This window comes from Astatotilapia calliptera, chromosome 12, assembly GCF_900246225.1.
Source record: "Astatotilapia calliptera chromosome 12, fAstCal1.2, whole genome shotgun sequence".
Classification (NCBI taxonomy): Eukaryota; Metazoa; Chordata; class Actinopteri; order Cichliformes; family Cichlidae; genus Astatotilapia; species Astatotilapia calliptera.
This window is the reverse complement of record NC_039313.1, coordinates 16,166,119-16,193,028: the sequence shown is the minus strand read 5'-3', so window position 1 is coordinate 16,193,028 and position 26,910 is coordinate 16,166,119. Positions and strand designations below refer to the sequence as shown.

The window sequence follows — 26,910 nt, the reverse complement described above, 5'->3', positions numbered from 1 at the left end:
AGAAGAAGAAGCAGCTGTGTCCCAGAATTCATAGCGCGGCCCAGCTTAGTTTCCAACAATGGCGGTAGCTAGTTAGTTTTAATATTACTCTTATTATTCTTTCTGGGTCACAAAATAAACGTTTAACATATTTTCAGGCGAGAATGTAGCTGTGTAAACCTCAAATATCGGCTCAGTTTATCAGGACACCACATATTTTCAAAAGCGCTCCGACGTTTTCGGAGACGTCTGTTACCCACTAGCTCGATAGCTAGCCGGGGGCTAGGTCACTAGCGCGGTGAGAACACCGGACTCCTGGCAAATTGTTTTCAAACCCACCGCCGTCTTTCGCTACTCAGGTTAAATATATATGAGTCACTTAGATAAATTAAAAATGTTGTTGTTTGAATGCGTTTTCGTTTGAAATCACTGAAATCAGACGAAAACGCCGTTTAAAAATCTATCCGGGCTAGTGTGGACGTAGCCTTAGTCAGAACAGTAGTTTCCCTGTCAGATCTTTTCTTTTGCACCTTTTTTTTTTTTTTAAATGATATGCTGCACAGTTTAACTACAGTATTCTTACTTTGTTTACTTCTAATCTCTAATCATCTCTGGTGTCTGTGTGTATTTGATCTGTAGCCAGTAACCAAAGCACAAAACCCCACATCTTGACCAGATTTGTAGCGTGAAGATGAACACGGCAAGTTATAAGCAACAGGTTGAAATCACTCCAAACCACAATGTGTTTCTGAACATTTCGTCTGGCTGTGGTTTAACGAAATGTCACTAAATAAAACTAAATTTGCTTAAAATGGAGTTAAATAGAGCAATCACCATTTTGCGCTAAATAGCATTGAAGTGAAAAGTACAGAAGAACCGGCCAGGTCCAGTCACTCTACATTACCAGGCAGCGGGCTGACGATACGCATGGCACCAAACAAATGTTAAATCATTGTCAAAGCTTTCTCTGCACTAAAGTTGTGTGTGGGTATCTACTGCCAAAAGCTAAAAGAAATAATAATAATATTTAAAAGAAAAAAAAACTCCATGGGAACATACAGTCTTAAGACAACAGCTGTGCAGATATTGTGCACAGGTAATGAGACAGGCAGGCAGGGATGAAGCAGCGATTGCCAGAGACAGAAACACAGACAGGGAGGCAGTCAGTTTTAGAATAAACACCGGAGCTCTCAGTGTCGCCCAGGAAGAAATTCTTTTCTTTGATGTCAAGCCACGTGACCTTGCAGCAGTCTGAGGAATTGAAGCACTGTCCAAACAAATGTCAACACAGCTAACACCCTCAAGGTCAACGTGCGTGTGCCTTCAGTCTAAATTTTTGGTGTGTGCATGCTGAGAAGATGGTGGGGGAGGGACATGTACCCAAAGGCTTGTGGACTTGGACTTATTGATCTATATGTTTAAAATTTACAGATGGTATTTTAGAGAAATAAGGCTTTTACTTTACTTTTAGTTTACTTACATTATGCTTTTAGTTGTATTTATTTGTGTCCACTCACTCTTCTTTTTTTCTTGTGCATCCTTTTTTATAGCTCCAGCAAACTGCTTTTATGAATTATCAGTTGGTTTTGAAGCCAAGAATCTATAGCTGGAAATAATGTTGAGTTTCTATGTATTCAGTAAATGCTAGACTACAACAAGCTAGCTACTACTAGCATAAAACACCAAACTGCCTACTGAGATGTCAGTGATTGAGCTGTATTAGTTATTGTGCACGTCCAAAGTGTAGGTTGGGTTTTTAGATGGAATAAGAATTTTAAAAAGCAATATCTGCATCTGTTTTTATGTTTTTATCTTCACTGCTTACACTTTTCTGTTACTTACATTTATTAAATGTTGATGGCAATTTAAAAGTAGGGGTTTTTTTTGAGTATAAAGTGAATGGCAATGTATTATACTATAATTTTAAATAAATCTGAGTATTTCCACATTCTGTGACATGCATGTAATACCATTGTGTCGCTATATATGTTAATAATTTAAAATGCATTAAAACATTAAGCATTTAGTGATAGATTTTATTTATATATTTTGCTTTTATTTTGTCAGATCAGGTCAGGCCATAATTTAAATAATCACACATTTTTGCACTAAAAACTCATTATAGTATTAGACTAGCTTATTACCTTAAATGAGTGATATAACTAACTTATGCTTACAAATGCTTTAAGAAAAACAGAAACACCTTCTTTTGTCACCGGAGAACACGATACATGTAAGTGTGCTTTCTGTTTTGGCTCATCACAGATGAATGACTCCAGAAACCACAATGGTACTGCTACACTTTGAATACAATCCTCTCACTGCTAGTAAACAGTGGTGTCCCATTGCAGTAGTTTATTTAGGAGTCTGTTCTAACCCAAACAGGATTATGTCAAAATCCACTGCTCCCTCTTTTAGATCACTAAGTACTTTCTGCTGCCGCTATTGAACACTGTGCTGATGGAGCAAATGAACACCTGTTTGTGGAAAATAAAGCAACAGGGAAGCAAAGAGAATGAAAAGGGAAAAGTGTGGCAGTCAGAAAAACATTTCCAGAAACCTTTCAAGAAAAGCACTTAAGATCTGTCAGATAAAACTTAGGTTGAGCCTGTGAAACCTTAAAATATTTACTGAACACTTGAAACTTTAGAATGCACATTCGCCATCTTTAACATGGGAGAACTTGGTTTTGCTTTGTTTTTGGTGAATGCAAGATTTAGTCAGTTATACTAAGGGAAACAGAAGAATTTCAGCTGAATAGAAATGCTTCCTGGGTCTTGTTATAAGCCACTATATCATGACTTGAAATACACACTAGTACATTCTTCCCAGTGGCTGCACGTTGGGAACCCTGGAGCTATACTCAGAAAATACAGGCAATCTAAAGGCCCCAGTGTTACAAATCACTATTAACACTCACATACGAGGCAATTTGCTTCTAACATTCAGTTTCATCTGCTAAGGTCACCAATGTCAGCTCACTATTTTTATAGTTACCATTCTAGAGAAATAATTGGAACAAAAGTATTTATCAGTTGAAGAGCTTATTGCACACAGTCTGGCTGGTATCTACAACAAAAGCACAACAGACGCCATTGGAGTGAGATGTAATGGAAAAGCACCAGGAAGCTTTTTTTTCTTCATCTAGAAGTTCATGACCTCACCAATGGTTATTTCCCTCTTCATTTACACTTATGTACTACACACACACACACACACACACACACACACACACACACACACACACACACACACACACACACACACACACACACACACACACACACACACACACTTACTTGCTGGTGTCTCCAATCTGCAGCGTGTACCTCAGGGTAGAGCCCTGCTATGGTGTAAGATGCTGTTGCCAGCACACCTGTGTGTATATGTGGGTTCACTTTTCTGTCCCTGCAGTTGTGAGTGTGTCAGGTTGTAGGTGTGCACATGAAAACATCTCCTCATGTTACAGCAGTAATGGCTCTGCTAAAACATGTGTCTCCCACTCAGTGGTTCCAGGCTGCTGTGTAATACAGGCCCTGCAACTGACTCCACTGAAGGCTCGACACCTTCCTTAAAAAGGAGCTAACCTACTAATCAAATGAGTTTGAGCACTCTGGTTAGACATTTAACATTTAAATACTGCATGACATGGATTTGGAAACATGACATCTACAGCATTAGACATCAGTCATAACCACTAGAGTCAAAAGCCTTCAGTTGTTTTGTTTATATTCATCCTCACATGTCTACTAATTCAGTTAGACTAAATCATCGTTTCCATCTACAACAGTTCATATTTGGCAGCATGGAATTGTTCTGGTCCCCCTCTGCTCTTCCAAACACATGCAAGAGAAGGCAACAGTAAGATACCTCCCGCAGAACACAACAAGCATCACTGGCAACGGATATGTCACTAATAACCCAGGGTTGCAAAAAGACTTGCACATGTGCGGCAACTGTAGGCAGGATTAAGCGACATACATAGTCTGCCTTTTGTACGCAAGATTTGCACAGAAGGGTATAAGCTAAGCGGCCACTTGATGTGGGTTTGCAATGACATCAGATGCTATCAGCTGATCTACCAGGACAGTGGCAGACTGCCTTTGAGTTTGTAGTCTATCTATAACAGAATGTTCATTTTTGTCAGTCTGGGTCCATGATTAATATAATTCATAAAAACAAGAAGCTAACAGAGGTCAACGGCAGAGACTTCAGATGAGAATTTCATTTCACTGTATATACATAACCAGGACTACCGTGTTTTGTTGCATTACCAGCTGCTTCTAATTTAGGTCTGTATTTTTATATATCAACTCAGTCATGTATATGTTGATAGCATAAAGTATCAGTAACAATCAACTATGTACATGGTCTCCTTATCCTTTGTTGCACACTTTCACACCATCTTGTGTGATAGATAAGTCATCTGTATCTTGTAGTGTGGCCAGAACAACACAAAAAAAAAAAAAAGGTTTTGACTTAATACCATTTTGCCTTCAGTTGTTTAGTGTTTATATTCATCCTCACATATCTACTAATTCAGTTAGACTAAATCATTCCTCCTTGTATGTGGCCAGGACAGCCTATAGACGCACTCGTATCTCTCTCCATTTTTACCAGCAGCAGTTTGTAGGTCTGCCTGCCACATTCACCAAAACAGAAATCTGAATGTATCTGAACCTCAGGGGCCACCTGACAGAAAGCTTTTTTGATAGCAACCTTGCTGAGGTTACCACTGCACTGGATATTTGGTTTGATTCAATTTCCTAATAGACTAGCAAGTGATTATGTAAACAAGAGGGGAGCTTGTGAACCTTGAGTAAGATGTTTTGGGTCAAGCTTAATGTAGAGCTATTTATGAAGGACATGTTATCACTATCTTTGTGTTGCCCTAGGCAAACTTTGAATTTCAGACAAACATGAAACCGTGTCCATTTACTGCCGTCCTTTTTAGGCATGTCCACTAGATACATTGTGGGTTATTTTAGTCAGAACAGTTTACTCCAGTTTTAAATCTTTGTATTTCCAGAAAAATCCTAGTGATATGAATGATTTTTCTCTTACCAGCACTTGTAAGCCAACTTTTGTTGGTAGGGAGGGCTGATCACACTTCTACAATCCCTGTGTGCACACAAACGAAACACAAATAAATCAGTCTTCACTTTACAAAAGCATATTTAAAGGCACTTAAAATTTTAGCATTTAGTTTTTTGTAATCCAGACAGCCAAATATGCCAAGGACAGCACCATTTTAAGACATCTAGGAACTGAAGGGTGTGGATGTACATAATCTCACCTGTAAAGATGGAAAATTAAGCTCAAATAAAAATCCTTTATATAAACATAACACATGGGTGTTTCTATTTCTTCATCTCTAAGAAAAACACAGCCTCAAAAAACGGTAATTTAAACTGGATTCATTTCACACGGCGTCCATTTTTATTACCCCCCTATAAACCATTCCAGCCTTATGGTTACAGAGAGAAACAGGGTGTGCACGTGTGTGTGTGCAGAGAGAGACAGTATACAGCTTACTCTGTGCATCTGTGGCCTTTTCTACATACGGTATCCCCCACAGTCAGAACAACCACTTGACAAAGAGGTCACTTCACGTTAGGTGTTAAAAAGGCCAGACTGCTCATAAATCAAAGCTTCTACAAACTTAAATGCATTTCTCAAGCAAGCAGTGGAAAAAGTTTGAAATTCACTCCAATAAAGGTTAATGACAAAGATAAAGATGCAGGTATTTGCTGTGGGTCAAAAATATTAAGAATGAAGATAAAGTCTACCTTTAAGCTTTCTAGCCTTGTCATGGCTTAAGGCTTATCCAGATTAAAATAAAGTGTATTTTCAAATATACCTTTAAAGATGCCACACCAAATTTCTTATTATAATTATTATTGTGACAAATAAACCATGTGTTTGTTTGCAGAGCCAAGAGACAGAAGATAACGAATAGTAATGATCACTGCATGGATAAAATATGACTACCGTAATTGTCGGGCTATAAGCCGCTACTTTTTGCACAAGCTTTGAACCCTGCGGCTTTTAGTCAGGTGCGGCTTTTCTATGGATTGTCCATGATTTTTGTGATATCGTAAGACGATTTGTTTTGTTTGTTCCGCTGTTGTACGGCACTACGTTGCCTGGTGGAAGGATCGGGGTTCAAGAGTGGTATGTTAGTCACATGTCCGTCCGCCAGGCAACGTAGTGCCGTACGAAGTAGCGCGAAAAACAAACTTCAAAGTAGTGCTACGCGTTCAGCGGGAGTCGTGGATGATGAGCGGCGATAAACTTGCGAAAAGCAAGTTATGCCCAACTCCACCGGTGGATTCTGACAGCGTGGAAAAGTGTGAAAACATCCATGATCACCAACGGATTTTGAAGGGCTGGACTGCTGCATGATGGAGAGGAGGACACCGCCACGGCCCTTCAGAGGGTGTTAGACTCTGACACTGACAATGAGGATTTCTTTGGTTTTGAAAGTGACAACGAAGGAGAGAAGCGGAGAGTGGATGACGAAGCCATCCTGAGCCTGTTTGTATCCGACACTGGAGGAGAGGACTTTGGTGGTTTTAGTGCGCAGGAAGAAGAGAAAGATGGTGGTGAATGACTGACTTTTCTTTTTGTCAAAGCCGTGTCACTGCACCTGAGCCTAAAAGGTAGGCCGAATCTATTTTTCTGGTGTGCTGTAGGTTACTGTTATGTACTACATGTGCAAATATGTACCCATAACTTGTTTTTCAAAATATTAATAAAAGTGATGTCTCCAAACAGCCATCTCTTTCCTGACAATTCCCTTTGTGCATATTCTCTTACATATGATAAGTCAACATTGAAACACCTGCGGCTTTTAGTCAGGTGCAGCTAATGTATGTACAAAACAGGATTTTCCCCTGATTTTAGCTTGTGCGGCTAATATTCAGGTGCGCTTTGTAGTCCGGGAAATACGGTACTTAATCCAAGCCCAGGCTCGACTTCAAGAGACGGAGATTTATGGAGTAAAAATTAATTGGGTAGACTCATATTTTGGCAGCTGTTCTCTCTAAAGACAGACAGCATTTGTTTAAAACAGGCTGAGCTGAGACTGGATATTGGCTTAGGGCAAAACCAAATAAAATGAGAATATCTGTACAAGTTGGACCAAGGACGTCTTTGTTTACACCATATTTTATCAAATAAAATAATTATATCTGTTTCGGCTTGACATGACCTGAACAGTGAAGGAAAATAACTCATAGCATGACATGGGCACTTTCCAACCTCTTGAAAAATGTCAGCATTAATATTACGATGTGAGGATCCAGTGTGAGGAAAATATCTTCAGAGAGCCTCTGATGTGAGGTATGTGAAAAGCAGAAAATGCCACTGTGGGTGTCAGTTTGCAGTTCAGCCTTCAGGTATCAAAAAGCAGGCGTGTTATGGCGAGGGCCAGGCTGTGTGCCAGACGGTTGTTTCTAAAAAGGATCAGTGAGGAGGATTACTGCTCAAATCCCTTCTTTCACTGAGTTCCTACAAACTGTTATTTCACTCTCTGCTTTACAATAGGCAATGAAAACACTGACAGGTAGGGTGACTTGAGAATGGCAGCACCAGAAACGCGCATGAATGCAGACAGATGGCATCTCAGCTGTTTACTTCACTTTTTTCCTAAAATGTTCCACAAAAGTTTTACTGAAAAGTATGTTTTCCCATCCACTTAAAACGTGAGACATAAGAAAAAGATGTGACTGTGTAACTGTGAACGTGGTGCAATCGAATTGCAGCATATTTATGTTGGAACTGATATAAAGCCATAAATAAAAAAGGGTGAGGTACATGCCTCATGTTCAGACAAATTCAGCTGCCATGATAATCATCACAATATTCAGCATTTCAAAGAACTTTACTCATTAAAAAAGACTAAAGCAGTCGTGTGAAAAACTGAAACATTGTGTCTTATCATAATGCCACAATCTTCCCAGGAGTGGACGTCCCACCAAATTCGCCCCACCTTGAGATTATGAAATATTTAGACACATTAACAAAAAAAAAAAAATAACCAAAACGAACTCTTCAGACTTCAATTAGCATGCTAAGCATTAAAGTTCATTCAGTGTGGCTTGTTTGACAGGATAGCCAGAAGAAAGCTTCTTCTTTTTCTAAAAAAGAACAACACACTGGCTTAGGTTTGCAAAGTTGATTTTAAACAAACCATTTTTGCGCTGTCTGTTAAGTGGACAAAGGACAGATGACACCGAAGTGGAGATGTCTGACTATGCACAGTCCAATGTTTGACAAAAAACCCCAAACCAAAACAAAAACAACACAGTGTATCAGCACAAACATCTCATACCAACTCTCAAGCACGATGGAGGAACAGTGGAGATTTGGGTTTCTTTTGAAGCCATAGGACCTGGGCAACTTGCAGTTACAGTGGGGCAAAAAAGTATTTAGTCAGCCACCGATTGTGCAAGTTCCCCCACTTAAAATGATGACAGAGGTCAGTAATTTGCACCAGAGGTACACTTCAACTGTGAGAGACAGAATGTGAAAAAAAAATCCATGAATCCACATGGTAGGATTTGTAAAGAATTTATTCGTAAATCAGGGTGGAAAATAAGTATTTGGTCAATAACAAAAATACAACTCAATACTTTGTAACATAACCTTTGTTGGCAATAACAGAGGTCAAACGTTTACTATAGGTCTTTACCAGGTTTGCACACACAGTAGCTGGTATTTTGGCCCATTCCTCCATGCAGATCTTCTCCAGAGCAGTGATGTTTTGGGGCTGTCGCCGAGCAACACGGACTTTCAACTCCCGCCACAGATTTTTTATGGGGTTGAGGTCTGGAGACTGGCTAGGCCACTCCAGGACTTTCAAATGCTTCTTACGGAGCCACTCCTTTGTTGCCCGGGCGGTGTGTTTTGGATTATTGTCATGTTGGAAGACCCAGCCTTGTTTCATCTTCAAAGTTCTCACTGATGGAAGGAGGTTTTGGCTCAAAATCTCACGATACATGGCCCCATTCATTCTGTCCTTAACACGGATCAGTCGTCCTGTCCCCTTGGCAGAAAAACAGCCCCATAGCATGATGTTTCCACCCCCATGCTTCATGCTTCACAGTAGGTATGGTGTTCTTGGGATGCAACTCAGTATTCTTCTTCCTCCAAACATGACGAGTTGAGTTTATACCAAAAAGTTCTACTTTGGTTTCATCTGACTACATGACATTCTCCCAATCCTCTGCTGTATCATCCATGTGCTCTCTGGCAAAGTTCAGACGGGCCTGGACATGCACTGGCTTCAGCAGCGGAACACGTCTGGCACTGCGGGATTTGATTCCCTGCCGTTGTAGTGTGTTACTGATGGTGACCTTTGTTACTTTGGTCCCAGCTCTCTGCAGGTCATTCACCAGGTCCCCCCGTGTGGTTCTGGGATCTTTGCTCACCGTTCTCATGATCATTTTGACCCCACGGGATGAGATCTTGCGTGGAGCCCCAGATCGTGGGAGATTATCAGTGGTCTTGTATGTCTTCCATTTTCTGATGATTGCTCCCACAGTTGATTTTTTCACACCAAGCTACTTGCCTATTGTAGATTCACTCTTCCCAGTCTGGTGCAGGTCTACAATACTTTTCCTGGTGTCCTTCGAAAGCTCTTTGGTGTTGGCCATGGCGGAGTTTGGAGTCTGACTGTTTGAGGCTGTGGACAGGTGTCTTTTATACAGATGATGAGTTCAAACAGGTGCCATTCATACAGGTAACGAGTGGGGGACAGAAAAGCTTCTTACAGAAGACGTTACAGGCCTGTGAGAGCCAGAGATTTTCCTTGTTTGAGGTGACCAAATACTTATTTTCCACCCTAATTTACGAATAAATTCTTTACAAATCCTACCATGTGAATTCATGGATTTTTTTTTTTCACATTCTGTCTCTCACAGTTGAAGTGTACCTCTGGTGCAAATTACTGACCTCTGTCAACATTTTAAGTGGGGGAACTTGCACAATCGGTGGCTGACTAAATACTTTTTTGCCCCACTGTATCAGGCTGGTCACAAACTTCTCTAATATGAAAGTATTATCTATATTGTCTATACCAAAGAGGCCATCTGTCTAAAAGCAACAGCACAGCAGCAAATCTATGACAGAATGACTGAAAAAGAAAAGAATCAAGCTGCTGCGATGATCGAGTCAGAGTCCAGACCTCAATTTGACCTAAATGCTCATACTGGATGTGAAGGGAGCCTTGCCTGTCTGAAAACCTCAGTGAACTGAAACAATGATGTGGGTAAAGATTCCTCCACAATGATGTGACAGACTGAAAGTCCTACAAAAAAAAAATGTTTATTTCAAGTTGTTGAGGATGTTTCTACAAGCTATTGTAAATCTTAGGGTGCACTTCATTTTTGAGTGCTCTGAAAACGTTATTTTCCATAGGACTGTATATAGACGTAAACTTCTCTGCAGACCTGCTGCTTATTTTTGAGTAAACTATAGCATTGATGCTGAAATAAATCAATTCTATTATGGAAAAAAAATGCATTTATAGTATTGTGGCCAGTATCCAATTCTAAAATTGTCATAAAATCTATTCCAATCTGAAACCATTAAACATACCACCCACACTCCAACATCGGCAGAGCTTAACAGTGCGGCCACAGAGAATTTAGTAAAACCTAAAAAGCCATTAAAAGAAAACACATGATCAAATTTATGTGAGTCCATAAATAGTCAAATTTCTGAACAGAAGATTTATTCATACTTTTGGCTAATGTGGCAATCACTCAGCAAGCCTGGCCATTTAACCCTAAAGTCACACATTACTGCTGAGAGGCACTTCTGTTGGCTGGTTTCTTTCTCTCTCATATACAGACATTTACATTTTGCTCTGTATTTTCTGTAACCTAGCTAGTATGGAAACTATCAATTCATTTATTAGCCATAAAGGCATTAAAAAGCGACGCTTGGGAACGAGACAGAACTTATAAATGCCAATTTTTTTCAAGTAATTTTCAAACTAGACTCAGTGGAAAGTCGGAGAGTTAGTGAGTAGGCGATCAAAGTGATACTATGGAGGACAGACTATTTTACCCAGCTAGAAAACAGATCTTACACACAGACAGATTTGCATGCCACTTTAAAGTTGCTCTGTATCAATGCACATAACTCTTTAAATCCAAAGAGTTATGTGAAGTGCAACACAATGTCAAGGATGTTCATATTTTTTGTTTCTTCTTCTTTTTTTTAAATTCTTTGATGAAAAGCATTCTCAAGATCCGTTTATGAGACAATAGCAATATCAGCGCCAAACATGGAGCTTTAATTTTCTTGGGCAAGCCAACTCCAATAAAATCCAGGCAGCCATATTTTGCAACTCGACCTCAGCTGAACTATCCCCCCTTCAAACAAAAATTTTAAAATGTACTGTTTTCATATCTCTATAACATGTTATTACTGAAAATATTTATACTTCTTCTGGCAGATGACAGTCTGACATTGACTGACAGGATTTACCTTTATTCTTCAATAAAGTGTAGACCACCTTGCTTGCAACACATGCCAGAAACTGTAGAGTGTGTTTGTATAAGTTTGACTGACACATTCACTATGGCAACTGACGTGATTTGTTTCCCCAGAAAACACCCCCAGAGGTGCGAAGTACAGTATAGAGCCGTGAACAGGTTAGACCTGTGTGTCTGCAGATGCATGCGTATGTGTGAGAAGGTCACTGCAAATTGAATTTTAGGAGGTGTCTGAGATACAGAACAGCAGTTTGAAGGATATGACTCATTACTGCCTCAATAGACCCCTCAGTGTTTAGCCGCAACTTGGAGAAGCAAGGGAAAAAAAAATCTACTTACCAGCCAGGTTACCAAATCTTTCCCACCTGTTAGCTCTGAAACTTTTTAAAAGAAATTTTCATTTCAACATTGTGAGGCAAAAAGATGTCGTATGGAAAGGCAACTTTAAAAATAAAATGCATCAAATTCACTGTCTATTATGATTAAGTGCATTTTTTTTCAGTACATAACATGAACAGCTGAGTCTATTTGGATAATTAAATTGTCCCATTTATAGTTTTACAACCAGATTCGTGACTTTTTCCAGGACAGATGGTTTAAATGTCAGATGGGTTGTGCGCCATAGACTAACCAGTCTCTCTGTGGAAGTCTTTAAAACAATTAGGAACATTATTCCGAATCCATACCAAATCCCATGAGGGAGACATCTGTGTGATCACAAATGATTTTTGCAGCAGAACATAGAGCCAGAGTGAAAACAACTGTCTTCAGCAAGAAGAACAGCGCAACAACAGACTGTATAACACTGATCAACCTCATCAAGTCAGAATTCCAAAAAGGAAAATGACTTCAAATCTGTCCAGAGAGCCTGAGAACGGTTAAACTCAGACTTAACTTTTGTGATCTCATCTCATCTCTGATCTACTGTAGGCTGGATATATGATTACCTACATGGAAATTGCTTTTTTAGAAATAAAACCCAAAGCTTTGAAATATTTACAACAGCAAGCAGGTTAAAGTTGGAAGAAAAAAAAAACAGAGGCTGATATTCAGTATTGTCAGAAAAATCTTGATGTTTACAGATGTTTGCCTTTGAAAGTTAACTCACTGTTTAAAATCAACTTTGAGCATTTAGAGGTTTTTTTAGCTCTTGTACTCACACCCTGCTATTCTAACGTCATCTGACAAAGGAAAAAGATGAGAAATTATTTTCCAGTATCACAGAATGTTTTTCAGAGCTTTTATCCATTTCTCTCATTTTCCATGTGTTCTTCCATGGAAACCCTGTTTTTATTTTAAGCTGGTGCCTTGCTAAAAGAGCTGTGATGTGGGGCTTTTACTTGCAAAACAATGACTTAAAGATCCAAACTGTTAAAAATTCAGCAACAGCATCATCCTGCTGGTAAATCTTATCAGACGTCACTTCTCTTTTTGTCTTCCCTACGCCTCTTTAAACACAACAAAAACAACAACCACAGTGATATACAACACCACAGTGCACCCACTGCAAAATAAATACATTCACTGCTGAGTTCAAAATGCCCATAGTGACTCTAGGCTATGCCGACTGGGTCAATTGATTTTAAAAGAATTTTAAGCTCTAGAACCAAGTATTTTTAAGATTAGTTTAAAGAAAATGCCCTGCTTTACTCCTGCTACCAATGTTTTGGCTTATTTCCACATAATATAAAATAACTTGCTTTTCAATATCTCTGTTTGGATGTCTTACTGTAATATACAAACATCTTATGTGTGTCCCCAAACAGATTTTGAGCCACCAAATTTGGCACACACGCGCATCTTCAGCCCCTGGAGGTTCTTATCTATATCAAAAAATATAATGATGTCATCATTTAACCTAGCAACCACCAACCAATGGGCTATAGTGACCCACTTGTAACATTTACGCAGCTATAACACCCCATGAAAACATTGCATCTTTTTTTTTTTATTTCACAGCATTAATGTCTAATTTACATCTCCACATCTCATATTATCATGTCATCACGTTCCCTACCAACATCCTTACAATTGAATAAAATTTAATTTAATTCATTTTGTTTTTTTCAGATAGTGCCAAATAACAACAACAGTCGACCCAACGATTATAATAAAATGATATTGATAAAGACTGTAACATGGGAGTGTAGTACTTTATCCAATATGAAATCCATTCCCATAAAGCCATCGTGCTAGAATGTGAAAAAGAACAGACACACTGTGACAGTGTCTAATGCTTAACTTTGCTGTTTTTGCTGAACCTTCTACATATGTTTACAAGTATACAACAATGTGTTATGGGCAGGGTTAGAAGACGTACTAAGAAAAAACAGACACACAAGAAGACAGAAAAACAACACTGAGAGGTAAGAAGAGGGGCACAGTAAGCAGAAACACGCAAAACTAATTCATAAGGGATGAAAGCCAATCTTGCAGGAGAGCCACTTAACCTTGAGAAGGCCTTGTGGCAACAAAGAGCACCCACAGCCTCCAGATTATCCTTAATTTCCTGCAGCAGAAGGCCTGGCTATGGCAAGTTTTCATTGCTTAATTACATACATTTGCACAGGGTCAGAGAAAGGTTTGGAATGAGTTCCTGGGACCCTGCATGGCACAGCAGCATCCCTGCCAAAAGGGATATGAAAAAGCCCAACAGAAATCTCTGTGAAAAACAATACAGTGCTGTTGATTTTCATACTGTACAAGTAAGATATGTAAAGTCATGTGTTAGCCTGATATATATTGACCACTTTGCATGTTTATATAGATTGTTATAGTGATGGAAGGTTTCTAAGAGAGAAAAATACAGACCAGCATAATGCAAAGCAGAGAAAATGATCCCAAATCTAGTCTACAAACTTCTTGGAAGTGCAACAAAGATTGTGGACATTTCTGAGTAACATGCTACTACGTAGGCATTTTAATTATTTAAGTCAGTCATTCAAAGCATTCATTGTTTTACCAGCTGTGTGTTACAGTTTCTATTTAGATTTTATTTGACATCCATCACCTGCCTCTGTTAAGTTTACATTCACCCAAAGGAACCTCTCACATTTGTATGTGCCAGTCTGAGCTTATTAAACCTTAAAACAGAAGTTTGGTCAAACTGATTGTTTTACTTTACATGTGTGCATTCCTTATTTCTAAACCATTTTTGTTCAGATGTCAAACAACATATGTAGCTAAGTCAAGTTCCTGGCACCGAAGCGTTTCTTATAGAACTAAATATCACTGACAAAGTAAACACTACACGAGTCAAGTATGAACAGGTGTCGCTCAAATAAACGACTTTATAAATGGCATATTGTACACAATAATGTAAAGTATCACTAGCATCTCGAGATTTTTTCAGTTCTAGTACTGACAGTGAAAGCAACTTCCTTAACACTGTTTTACATTTCAGAAAAACACACAAAGCAGGAAGAGCAGGTCTTTAAATCCACACTTTACAAGCACATTAACAAAGTAATACTCTTTTTTTAAATTACACTGGCAGAAGAGAGAATGATTCCTAATGTGTTGCATCAGCCAGAAAGGAGACTGTCTAATGTCTCTGTAATGTCTGAGTAAGAAACCATTCTAGCTGGCTGTCATGAGTCCGCTTACTTCTACATTTCTAAATCACAGGCCATGTTTGAGGTTGAGGAACGATTGGCAAATGTTTGCCTGAAAAGTTCTCACGCCAGTTTCTAAAAGTCATCCTTTAACCTCTCAAAATGATCTTAAGTTTCAGATTTCCTGCCCGTCATATCCTATTACAGTTTAATAACTGCAGGGAGCAGCCTTTGAAGAAAAAATATCTGACTCTGAGTTTCAGTATGAGTGACAACACTGTCATGATTTTTTTTTTGTCAATTGTTTGTTAACGAATTAAACTCAAATAGTAATCCAACACAAATATTTAAAATTTCACCTTCAAAAGAAAAAAACAACAACACTAATTTGTCATATGAAATTGCCCACTAATTCATACATATCATATTACCTGTGTTCCACATCAGACCTTCTTAGACAACAAAGGACAGTCATATTGGGTGGATTTTGCTGCCCTACCGCCACCTCGCATCCAGGTGGCCGCAGACCTCGTAAATGGCTCCAGACGCATGGACTCTGTCCACCATCTGAAAATGATTAGGACTTTGCCTCGCTGAATACTGCTACAGCCTGCGGACTCAATTGCTGCAACACATTTTCATATGCAAAGAAACCAAACATGCCACCCAAAAGTTCCTCCATCCTTGCCGGGGATGTAAATCAGGAGCAAGCAACAGCATTCAGTTGCGTTTCCGAGCAAGGACAGGGGCTTGCACTGTGCTACAGAGCAGATGACCATTAGACAAGCAGCCTAGAAAATTTAAAGTAGAAAGTCACACCAAATGATTTTAGTTTACTGACTTTTGATATTTGTGTTATACATAGTTAAGTTACAGCAATGTGTGTGTGCACAGTATAAAGTTAAAACATATATTGTATGCATATACTACGTTATTGTCCATTACCTTAAGAATTTTCTTGCTTTGCCATTTGTTTTCATCTTTATTTCTCTTTTTTCCTCTCTCACTCACACAGTCTCTTTCCTCCGTCCCTCTCCTCCACCCTGACATCTGATAGTGATTACAGCACAGCCTAAAAACACAACGCTCTAAACTCTCCATTATTGAGCGACTTTGTATCACTGACATAATTTGTTCATCTGCATGTACAATTAACGGACACATGCACAGGCCCCTTTAGGTTTATCCCCTACAAAAAGACGCTCAGGCACACGAACATGGTAACACGCACGCACGCACACACGCACACACCTTAATCATGCAATTGCATGCACTCTCTAACTCCTTCCACCCTTATAAACCCGTTTCAAGCACGACCCTCATCCTGTCCTACCCCATGTCCCCACCCCCCTCCATCCCTCAGCCAGTCCCCTGGAACAGAACAGTCACGGCTGTGTGCACTGTTGATTAGCTAGAACCTGAACCTGGGGGAAACACTGGAAAGCTCAGTGTGCTTTATTGTGTTTCTCTTTCGGACAAAGGCAGTCTCTGACAACTTGGCTTTCCCCCGTCCTATTACCTTATCTTTTACTAATGTAACCCTAACATTAAGGCAACTTTCATTCCTACTAAGAGTCCTTTTTCTTTAACACAGTGTGGCCAAGATTTAGTGGAGAAAGGTAGAGATGAACAGAGCTGAGCTTCCAAGATTTGAGCCCTGGTGGAACAAGTGTGGATGTGTACAGCGGTCTCGGGTTGTAATTTTGGAGTGTTATGTGGTGACTTTTGGGCACGCAGGCAAGGGTGTGTGCATGAGGTTATTTGTTATGGCTAATTCCTTAATCCCACAACATGTGCCTGAAACCTGCAACAGATGCCTCTAAGGCGAAACTTCCAAGCGCACACAAGCATGCACACACACTTGCCGCACACACACCCACACATGCACAGAGAAGAAAACACATTGCATTGCTATCATTACTAGAAGCCCTGTGCAGAATGTCTGCTGCGGCCAGTTTTGCAGAACCAGGAGATCTGCAGGAGCAAGGTTTAGAGAACAGGACGCCCTCCTAGCCAGTAAGCTTTCCAAAAAAAAGTTTAAAAAAAGTAAAGAAGTCTTCTCTACAGGACTTACAGGAACCACACAAACTTGCTTATGTCTGTCTGCCTCCTGATTTCTGTCACACTTCTGTCTGCTGCTTATTAAACTAAGTTTGTTGGCAGCAATACAGTGACTCCCAAAGCTATAATAGATACCAGTCATCTAGACGAAGCCAGGTGAACTGTGACTTTGTTTTTGTGAAATCTAGGATCTTTTAAAATTGTATAAAATAAGTTATGTGAGAACTGCTGGAACTTAATCATTTACAGTACTGTTGAATTTTGTAAAATTAGGTCATACAGTGGTTTAAAAGCTCTGAAGCATAAAGCTGATGGTGAAATAAGTGCTTGTTTTTGTTATTGTTGTAGAATATCATTTATTATTGTAATAAAACAGGTTAATTTTATATATATATATGATGTCCATCACCTTGCCTCTGCACAGGACATTTTAAGCCTCAACTGAATGTCATGCCACTACCAGGTCTTATGTCACCCATTACTAGAAACAGCATAAAGAAGCAGCAGAAAGCTGGCTGAGAACAAGTACGAACTGTGTGCCTTAAACGATATTGTATCACAGCAAGGTAGGACTGCAGGGTATGCAGTCCCCCCCTACAGGAAGCTCAATGGACATGGTTCAGGGGTTATGGCTTGTAAAAACACTGCTCCCAGCGTATTACTTTGAATATAAAATCAGTGAGCATGTGAAACAGATTAGTGCACATGCATGCACCCTGTTTGGTTCATCTAAAGATGTCAATGTATGCCTTTGTTTGAAAGAGAATCTACTATATGTGAGCAGAAAGAGCATCCTAAGAAAGACCAAGAATGGTGAGAGAGAGAGAAAAAACAGAGTATTCAGAAGATGACACTGTGCAGAAATAAAAAGGCAACAATATCAGAAAAAGAAATTCATGGGCACATGACTGATGTTTCCTGCACAAGGTCCTAATGCTATGCAGTCATCCTAATGCTGTGTAGTCATCTGCTTGATAGTTTGGTCTGCGACCTATAGAGGCCTGTTACGGACATCTGGTCTCTCTTGGACTCTCTTACTCCAAATTTCCTCAGCATTTTGGAGCTTGCTGCCTCTTAATCTGGCAGAGCTGGTTCAGTGTTGGCCATCTGGTCAGTTCTGTTTTTATATCACCTTATTAAATCTACAAACAACAGCAACCCAGCTACAGTGCTATCTGCTATATTACGATCTTTACGTTTTCCTCATATTTTTCATCCACTCACTTCCTGTTACTGACCTCTCACTAAACTCCCTGTAAGCCTCTAAAGACACCAAACAAAAGACTAGATAACAGAGTAAATATCTCTTTCATATTCAGCTCACCAGCAGATGTCAGTGAGCAACAGATTTCCCAGTGGCTGCTGTTATCAATGCGTTGATTCAATAAGCATTACGCTGTTACACAGAACACAACACAAAGACTCCCATAGGCCTGCTTCATATTGTAATTGCCTTTTGAGGTGGATATGAATAAATCCACCGGACATGCAAGTGAAGAAACAGACCCCCATGAGATTTGATTTCACATGCATCAGATTCAATATCTCAGAGGTTTAATTCAATTCGGCATCAATCAAATTTAATTTCTCTGGAATAATGACTTTGGAAAACATATTGATGAGCCTATCATGAATTTATGTCTCATGGGGAGGCAGTGTCTGCACAGACAACATGGATGCAATTTCAGTCAGGAGGGTATTGATGATGCCACACAAAACAGTTCAGTGTGCAGCAGCACATTTTGCACTTATCTGTTGAGGCCAAAAACAGAGAAAGATAGCGGAAAAGACAGAAGAAGACATGGTGAAAAGAGAATAATAACAACTAGTGACTTCTGAGTTTGATTATACACATTATTGCCACTCCTTTGCCAAAGACACATCTGCACGAATCAAAGAAAACCATTTATCATTCCAGACCTAAATGCATTTGTGTGGAGGACTGGACAACACAGTGAAGACTAAGTGGGTTAAATATGGGGAGAAAACAAAGAGAGACAAAGAGACAACTGCATACGGCCTTCTGCCTCAGTCACTTTCAGCTGTAACTCCCCGTCTGTCACTCTCTGCGAAACTAAAGTAACGTGAGATTCAAATCCTTCAGATTCTGTTCACTTTGTTATGTCTGAACATGTGGAAATAAACACAGTAGGCAGAACTGCTCATGTGTTTTACATATGCTGCCTGGAATATAGGAAGTCAAAGTTTTTCCATCACTCGGCCTGACCTTTAACCTCTCTGGCATTTCTTAAAAAATTAACAGCACAGCCACAGCTTGAAGTAATTTCTCTCACTGAAAATATCTGAAACAACAACAACCACAAACTGACGCTTGATGCCACTGTCGATAAATTAACCCATTTTCACTCGAACTCCAAGAGAAATCGATATTCAGGACCAGGTTTGGGTCTTAATAACGGCTTCAGGAAATCTCAATAAAGGCATCTCCTAAAACTTAACAAAGATACTTGCTATCAGGCAAATATTTCTTTCACTGTGGATGGAATGGCACCTCAAAGGAGGTACCATGGAAATTGAGGTCTTAGGTTTTTGGGGGCAGGAGGGATGAAATTGTCCCAAAGTGAATCCAGATGTTTATCATTCTATCCTCAGACCTCTTTACCCCCTCCCAGTTCCCCACTCATCACTCCATCATTTCTCTCTTGTTTTTTTCCCTTCGAGTGAACTACAGGTCTAGTGATTACTTTGGTTAGAGCAGAGCCAAACCAAACACAAGAAGACAGTTGTGGTCTACAAAATAGAGAACAGCTTGAAAGTTCAAAGTAAAAAACTATATGATTTAAAGCATCCTCGGGGCTCAACCTGTTTATGTTTGGGATCAGGGCTTTTTTGCAAGAACAATATACTATTCTCACTTAGCAATTAAAAGAGGTCCTTGTACTTTTTCAGACAAGACTAGAAGTCACCAAACGTCATGTCTGTAAAGATTGCACATGCCAAAAAACAGAAAAGAAACTAGCGGAGTCGAGCTGTAGGACCTGCAGTGAAAGAAAATACCCAAATAATGAGATCAGAAGCTGGCTGGTAGTATGTTTTATCATACTCCCTGTGGGAAACAGGCCTAATAAATCATAATTTAAACATTTTCATACCGTCACTCTATGTGGCTGTGTTATATTGTCCACCGGCTTTATTTTAGCCACAAAGTCCATCGCACAGTGAATTGCTGATCTCGCCTTTGGGTCATGGAAATATCTCTTTAGTAAGCCCAAAGCTGGGGTATTATAGGTATTCCTTTTAAAAAGACTATACCAGGTCATCACATTAATCAAAGTAAAGAAAAAGGGCAACACCGGAGGAGGAGTGGCTGAATTCTGCGGCCTGTGTGAATTACAGAGCACAGGGGCAGAATGACTCCATCATGACATCAGGAGAGGTTATTTTTTTAAAAGGTCCACCCTGAGGGGCAGCAGAGTGGTAATGAAGATAATGATACTGTGCAGCTGAATGACCTTTTTGTTAAAACGATATCTCTGACATTAACACAAATTCACCCTATATTATATACAGTAGTCGAACACCCAATCTAACTACATTCTTCTAACACCTACTCATTCTCTTCTACCTGGAAAAACATGAAAATTCATTGTTCAGGGTTGTCCATGACAACTGGACGCCCACATGATTTACATGTAGACGTTTCAGTCTTCATAGAGCCCAACACAGAAGCTCAAACTTATCAGGTCATTGTCCCACTCTGTCCCAAACTTACACATGCTTACAAAGCATTCTTTTTGATACCTCTCTTTCACTCACTTGTACTCACACATAGGGGTGGGTTTTTATAATCGATTCATCGATTAAAATCGATTCTGGCTTGGATAACGTAAAATCGATTCATTAAAATCCTGAATCGATTTTATTAAAATAATTTTATTTTGCCCGAAATGCCAGAATCTCTGGTGACATCTCACAAAAGTTCAAGAACCACCAAACGGTTAAGACAGTAAATGAGAGCAGGTACACTGATTCTGCACATAGACTTAAACACACAGCGTGACCCGCGGATCAGAATCAGTTAGATGTCGCCTTTCTCACGGTCAGCTCGCTGATTCTGATCTGTCGGCAGGTCCGCGCTTTGTGTTCACGCCCTTTATGCGCTGATTCTAAAGCTGTTAGTTTGATCTCTCTCCAAACAATATTGACCGAACCAGCAGCAAAAGAAGATCCAAACGCTTCACATAAACATCGTCATGAATTCACTCTGACTTTTACTGTTTTGCTTCCACCGCGATGCACAGCTCTCTCTCTCTCTCTCTCTCTGTACTTCAAGAACAGTTTCCCTTTCTTCATTATTCGCTTGCTTGTTACGCACAAGTCTACTGTTGTTTACAGCGCTGTCGGCCGCTGTTTTTTTCCCTTTTACATTCTTCCGAAAAGAAAACATCATTTCTGCTGTTCAATACTGAACAAATGTAAACTTTTTAAAATTATTCAAAATGCAAAACGCTTAACCGTGTCTCTAATAAAACCGCTGTAATGTCAGAGGTAATGTTCATATGTTGATTAATGGTTTTCTTTCGTTTTTGATGTACTGCAGAATATTTTTTATAAAATCCCAGGCCAGGAAAATCACCTTCATGTTTTTCTGTGTTTTATCTTCAGCTACTTTGACACAAAGGCATCTGCTGTGATGCTCACACCTTTGATAAAGTCTTGCGTGTGTCAGCTTCCTTTTGATACAAAAATATGTAAATGTACTGATCTGAATTATAATATTTCTGACTGTCAAAATTTCCCAGATTTAAATCGAATTGAATCAAATTAAATCGAATTAAATCGAATCGTGGATCGAATCGATTCGGGACCTTGTGAATCGGAATTGAATCGATTCTAGAAATCAGTGACGATACCCAGCCCTACTCACACACATGCACGCACACACTCGAGAATAGAGTTTGATGCCTGCTGGTTCGATCAGTGTCTACCTCATCTGTAATGCAATCATCTACATTTAACTCAGCGGGGAAATTTTCTGTCAGATCATATCTTGTTATCTGCAGTTCAAGACGAGCACTGACGAGGGAGGCATTCAGATGCAACATCTAGTCACTTCAGCTGAGAACAAATTTGAGCTTGCAATGGCCGCCTGGCGATTTCAGAGATGTGTGTTTTGTTTTGGGGGGTTTTAACCTGTAAAATAATAACTTCCTTCTCACTTGTCCTGCCAAAAGTTTTTATGACAGATTGAGATTGTGGCACTTCACTGTGTGTATTCTGTGGCAATGACAAACATAATAGAACAGTTTGGAAATAATAACATGTAATAGCATTGTCCAGTTCTTGAAACAAAACAAAATAAATCTACACACCTTCCTTTATTACTACTCACTACTTTATAACTTTATTTGCCTCCTGTGGATGACACACAACTTCACACAGCACTTTCACAAAGCTCTCACAACCTCTCCCCTCATTAGCAGCTGAATGCATGAACAGAAGTTGACATTCACACCTTTGAACAACACTTGAGGAGGAATTTCAAGACGTCAATAAAGATCCGGTTTCAACAACACTTAAGTATTAAACACATATCATAAATGTTAAACTGGTCAGCACGACGCTTGTTATCATCAAGGTAGCAGCTATGGCTAATAATAAAACAATGTTAATGCTGGAGTTAGACTCTCTTAAGGTTCCAGACAGAAGCAGAGAAAAGTTTAGCTTCAATCGTCAGAAACGGTGGCAGCCTGCCTTACTTAGAGCAACAAAATATGGTGCTTAGTCACCAGAAGCACAGCAAGACCTAAGATAAACATTTAGCACGGCCTAAGAGAGTTTTAAAATATATTTTAAAAATAAACTTTCAAGTTTTATTATTATTTCAGGATTTTAGCATCACATCAGACAGTTTGGATAGGACCTTGGCATTTTCCTTGCCAAAAGCACTATCTTAGTAAAATAGTAAATTTACCTGACCAAAAAATTATATAGATTACTTACACAGGATTCACAGTGTGCAGTCGCATGATCAAATTTTGCAAGGCACGCCTTGCATAAGACTTCTTAATGTGGGAAAGCTTTTTAGCAATTTTAATATCCTTGAAAGGAAATGAAGAAAATAAAAAACACACTCTTTTAAAACATTATTCAACTTTGTCAAATGTTCTGTGACATCAATAAACATCTTACGATAAGCTCCGTCTGGTGTGTTGCTAAATTATGCCTGCACCCAGTATGGACCACAGATGTTAAAGGAAAACTGATGAGGTTGTCTAAGTAAGCAGTTTTTGGTTAGATAACAGAATTTAAAAAAAAAAAAATTTTACATACACAGTGCACTGAGGTCTGCTGACATTCAGTGTTAGTATGGCTTGTGATGCTCTGTAAGAAAAAAAACCAAAGTGTGATGTGTGTGTGTGTGTGTGTGGGGGGGGGGGGGGGGGGGGGGGGGGTGTCACTGCATACTTCTGTGAATATATCAAAGAAGCACAGGCAATAGATCACAGCCCTCATCTTTAAGTCAAGCATCAAATGTTTTAACTCATCCCAGCTTCAGGGAACAACAGAGAAAAACCTGATGGAATCCATGTGTATGAAGCCAAACGCACACACACAGACACACGGACACGCAGACACACAGACACGCAGACACACAGACACGCAGACATGCAGACACACACTCTTACTTTCTAAATCAAATTTTAAGTTTAATAGTTTAAGTTTAATATCTGACTTAAGGAGGAAGAAAAACCCTTTAAGAGCAAAACACATGTTAGATATATCCATATAAAGCATTTTAGAGTTCTGTGCACATGTCTTGATCCACTTATCATTTCTTTATATTTTTGCTTCCAGGAAGCCAGGCTGCCTTTAAAGTGGCCTTGGGCAATAGTTCTCCAGGCTTTCTGAAGGTCTTTTAGTGGGAACTGGCTACTGTTTCTCTTGGTTTCAGTCTGCTCACTGTATCCAACTATTTTCAGAGGAATGCATTTTTGTTTGTTTGTTAAACCACTAAACACTGAGCTATGAATCAGTCATTCATAAAAAAAGGCACCCAACTCAAAGGAATGAGCCAGTGTTGTCTCTACACATACTGTAATGGACAACTTGCCAAAGAAACAATTTTAAGTTGGATTTTGATACTCATAAAAAATGGTCTCAGTGGAAGGTTGGCATTTAATAAGCTATTTTTAAGAAAAGGAAACAGTCTGAGTTGTAATAGATTACATAAGAACTCGACTGAAAATTTGTGCAAACAGGTCTTATGGGGTAATTAATCAATTTGGACATTTTTGATTCATTATCAGTGCGTGAGGAGAAGGTCCGGAGACAGGTACAACAGAGTGTTTACAGCCATGTGTAAAACTCAGTGGACACTCTGTCATGGGTAGTGGCTGCATTTCAGACAATGGTGTTTTGGATCTTCTCAAAATTGATGAAATTATGGATGCAGAAAAGTACATCTGAATTTTAATCCACGACGCAATATCATCAGAAAAGCATTTGATTGGCAACGGCTTTATTTATCAGCCTCACAAACATACAATGCAGTAAAACATACGTGGATAGAAACACAATTAATGGACACTAGTCATGGATTGGCCGTGTGGGATCATCTTGATATAGAACAGAAAAAAGGGCAGCTACCATCTAAAGAAGAGCTTTGAATGTCCTTCGAGAAGCCTGGAGAACTATTCCTGAAGCGTACTTAAAGAAACAAGCAAAAATCCACCTCACTGGTGGTTTCTGTCAGGCCTTGCTTGCCCTGCTCATTTATTAAAACACAGACATGTATGTTAATCTATGATGTTATTGTTTTTGTCTTCGTTATAACACTTTTACACATTCAGATGGCAAAAGCAGCTGTTCTTAAACACTGAACACTAACAAATAGACTTCTTCTTCTTTGCTAGCTAAACATTCATTATATTTCATTTGTTTTTTCCCCCCTGTGACTGACAGTTTTCATAAATGTGTCTGACCTTATAAGATATTTAACTACACCGCCAGCCTAACTATTACTATGTGCTACTGTTTATGTCATATATAAAGAGTAAAATGGGTTCTAATCCTAATTTTAAATTCATGAATGCAAATGCTGTTAGATGCACCATTCCCACAGGTAAAGCAAACCCTGAGCAGATTAAACATGTTGTTCCACATCTGGCCAGGCGAGACGAGACGTCTGTAAGTAAAACTATCACACAAACAACATAATGCTCTACAGCTGAGAAAAAACACACTAAGAACAACAATTACAATTTACATTACAGACAAGCTGGTATTGTTATTGTTATATTTCTTGCTATTTTTCAAAACATTTACAAAATAGAGTTGTATAACCACGTAATTATTCTTGGTGATTTTTTTGTAAGAGACGAATGCTTCTTTTTTTTCTTTTTTTTTTTTTAAGAGTTGTTGGAGGGTAGCTGTTAAGTTGAAAATCAAATCTGTAATATAATCTAACATAATTAAGGTTAAGCAGTAGATGTTTCCAGTGTTTGCCACTCCAACCTTTTAGAACAGAGCCTCAGATTTGAGGCTATTTAAGGCAGGCTGGGCACAGTTCATTATCTCAACACTAGAACCAAAGAGGACTCTGAGAAAAAATCCAAAATTTAGAATGTTTCAGAATTTGAGTGGAGATAAATGCTCAAATGTTTCTATAAATCACACTGACACTGTAATTAAAGAGCGTAAGGTCTTGGGGGGAAAAAGGCCCCAGGCTAAGTTCTCTTATCTGTTTTTGAGTCTTATCAACTCCATCAAGTTGAGGAAATTAAATGTTAGAGAAACTAAACACTGCACTATGGTTCACTTAAATGATTGTTTACACTCTGATTAACCCTACTGTCATATGCATTCTTATTTAATGCATCGTAGGTAATCTGATTCTTGTGATTAGGGATCTGATATTGTTTTAAATCAAGACTGTCGTTAGCATAATAAAAGGAGAAAGATAAAAGCAGTGAGGTCTGGCAAGCAGCCACTGCAGAATGGAATGAACAGAAATATCAAGGACATGGCACATTTCTGTAAATTTGACCTCGTGCCATTTACCCATTTGCTCTCACTGAACACTTGAACAAATCAATTTTATGAGCTCCCACTATTGCATCATGGTTTTATCATTCCTTTCAATAACCCCTATTTCATCTGGTTTAGCTTCATTTTTTGATGCCTACACATAAAAACTACAAAGCAGTACTTCAGGTTTTACTTTGCCTGCTCGGTTATGGACATAACATCATCAAGAATCTTTAACACGAACGTTCGCTGAGTTTGGAATCTGGGATTTTTTGAGGCTTATGCTGAGTCTACCGTGTTCAGTGGGTGTCAAAAGCTACTTCACTTGACTGCATGGCATGACATGGATGAGTAATCATTTTGCATATAAAATCCTAAAACAGTCCCTGTCTCCAGTGTATGAATTGTAATTTTTTTATATGCCCATTTATAAAAAACTTTGTATTCAGATGTTTGACAATAGGAAAAAAATAGATCTTTAAATAAAAACTGCTTTGACAATTTACCTGCATTTAATCGTATCACACATTTAAGCACAAAATAAAAGAGACAGGCTTACATCTATCGACTAACACAAAAACTATGCAATCTCACGAATATATTAAATAGGGCATTATGTCACACTTTTGAATAAGCTTTACTTTCCAGTGCAATTTTGCAGCACCTCGTCCTTCCTACGTGTTGCACTTATCTTTTTTCTAGGCAAGTGCAAATTCAGTTTGTTTTAGGCAGATTTGGCATTCTTAGAATGTAGATTAACCTCAAGCAATGTGATCTAAATTTCCAGCAGTAAGCATGTCTCACATCACGAGGTGTCT

At 39.1% G+C, this 26,910-nt stretch overlaps 1 protein-coding gene across 4 annotated transcripts in view; it reads right to left on the bottom strand.

Moving 5' to 3' along the window:
- The window catches only part of bmpr1ba (bone morphogenetic protein receptor, type IBa), a 72,088-nt gene that overhangs the window by 42,963 nt on the left and 2,215 nt on the right, over positions 1-26,910 (bottom strand). For 2 of the 4 annotated variants that reach the window (XM_026186620.1, XM_026186623.1), the window contains exon 2: positions 5,044-5,100. The exons of 1 other annotated variant lie outside the window; for it this stretch is intronic. The gene's annotated coding sequence lies outside the window, so the exon portion shown is untranslated. Of the gene's footprint in view, positions 1-5,043; positions 5,101-11,825; positions 11,867-26,910 lie in introns of all 4 variants that reach the window. One more of the 4 variants, XM_026186621.1, reaches the window with a different exon arrangement.